Here is a 2368-nt window from a genome sequence, read left to right as displayed (position 1 = left end):
TGATTACATCGTTCCCAGCAAACAATCTGCTGTTGCAGCCATCATTGTTGTTTGGCGGGCCCGGGCTGGATTCGAACCCACCACCTTGGGTGTACGTGGCTGGTGCCTTAGCCATTTGAGCCATAGACGCCAAGCCAGAGACCACAATCTTACCATAAAAGGTAACAGATGCCACAGTCTGGCACAGTAAACGGTAGTGCCCTTATGGTAATAGGTTGTAGTGAAGACATCTTGGGGAGAAAGAGCTCGGAAGGCGAGTGGGACCTCCTGGCAGGCATGTCCTGCTGGAACACATCCAGTGAGCACTGATTGAACACCTACTGTGTGCCAGAATTAGTGGCGAGAAAGACACTGTTCTGATTTGTATTATTGTTCGTGAAGCTGGAGTTGGAGCTTCAGGACGCACAGAACTGGAAGGCGACCCAAGCTTCAGGATTTCCATGTCTGTGAAACAGCATTATGAATAGTCCCAACCTCCCGGGGAATTAAGTGAGAAAATCCAGGTGAGGGACTTGTATAGGGCCAGGCACTTAGTGGGCTATAAATGTTACATTTAAAAGAGTCCAAGGGCAGAAGGTATCTGGGCGGCTGCTCTGCAGGTGTCTCCTGGGTGGCTGTCTGAGAGCCCATATAGTAGAAAGCACTGGGCAGGCACTGAGCACCACCGGGGCTCATCCCAGACGCAGCTTTTCAGGAGGCTAGTGAGGCGGAGGCTTGGCTGAGGCTGAAGGCCAGAAACCTGAACGTTGGGCTGAAGTGAGCGGCAGGCACCTTTGGACCTAGCAGAGGGAGTGTCTGGGGCGGGGTTCCGGAGACGAGGGCTCCGCCCCCGATCCCAGAGACGGGGCGTGGGACTGACTAGCCCTTGTCCAGTCAGCCTGCTTCCCTGGACTGCGGGGCTGTGCGGGGGGCGGAGCCTGCTGTCCTGGCTTATCCTGGGCGCTGGTGGGCTTGTGTCTATGGCGGGACGCCTCTCCCTACTCCTCATGGGACCAGGCCAGAGTCCCTGATCCGAGGACAAGCTCCTTTCCCTTTGCTCTCTGACCCTCTTCATCCTGCTCCGCTATGTAAATGTTTCTGGGACCTTTGAGTCCCATTCCCCAGGGGGACTGAAGCAGCTGGTCTCTCCCACCGCAGGACTGAGCACACCGCAACACTAAGTAAATGCACCTTGAAGAGCGTCCAGGTGGTGCCCAGCGCTCCTCACAGCCTGAGCTGCCAGCAGCAAAAATAGTAAACAGTAGGGGGCCCTTTATTGAGCTCCTACTGGGTACCCGGCGCAACACACCCAGCGTCCCTGTGCTGCTACGATTTTCTTCCCATTTTCCAGAAGAGGAAAGGAAAGCTCCTGGAGACTCGCCACTCCTCCAAGGTTACTCCCAGACCCTGCTCTTGCTTTCTGAAACCCTCTGACCCCACCAGCCAAACATGAAAGGCGCCTATAGCTCCTCTTGTACCCTGGGACCCAGCGGTAACAGGCCTTTTTGGCACCTCTGCAGGGCCCCTCTGCCAGGCGAGCTGGCTTGGGGGCTCTGGGCTCAGCTGGGACTGTAGACCGCTCTCTCACCCCTTCTGGGGTCCGGGTTGCAGCAAGCCCCAAGGTCCCCCCAGAACCGCCCTCCCCCAGCCTGGCTTTAGGCCGGAGCTGTGGACGTGGGGGAGCAGGCAGGGAGGGGAGGCATGTCACCATATATCCCCGTCAGATTAAAAAACTAATTTGAAAAGATTAATGTATTCCATTCTCGTTACGCTGGCTCTGATACCTCTGGGCCCGCGGCCGCTCTGCCTCCTGATTATTGAATTTTTATGGCCTGGTAATTAATTGCAGATTCCCTGTTTTGTTCTATTTCTTTTTCTCTGACATTTTAATTTCAACAAAAAGCAGTGGTCTCCATGCAGGCTCTCTCTGGAGATCCTAATGGTCTATAAAACAGAATGACTTATAGATGTGGCACCCACTTCAGTTGGCGAGCGATTGTTTGAAACCTTGCTGATCACGCAAAATTTAATTTTTCCACCTCCCTCCCCCCTTTGCTACTCATTTCTTGTCTCTTGCATTGCGGCACCAGCATTTCAGCTTACGATGAAGGGAGCAAAGTGTCGCCTCAGAATCTGTTACAGGGCCTTTTCCTAGAAGCCTAACGGGCTGAAGACAAAGTGGGTTTTGATTCTTCTCTTTGGCAGTGGCCTTGGCAGTGGATGGGGGGGGGGGAGCTGGGCCTTCCTAAAGGGCCAGGAGGATGTGGACAGCTACCTCCAGGGGAAAGGGGGAGCCGGGGACCACAGTGGAGATCATTTCCACCTGTCTCAGTTGTCCTTTTGACCAAATGCTGCTGCCCAGTTAGGCACCAAGGAACCTGCAGGTTAC

This window comes from Otolemur garnettii, unplaced genomic scaffold, assembly GCF_000181295.1.
Source record: "Otolemur garnettii isolate 467f Iridium unplaced genomic scaffold, OtoGar3 scaffold00008, whole genome shotgun sequence".
Classification (NCBI taxonomy): Eukaryota; Metazoa; Chordata; class Mammalia; order Primates; family Galagidae; genus Otolemur; species Otolemur garnettii.
This window is presented reverse-complemented; position numbering follows the sequence as displayed.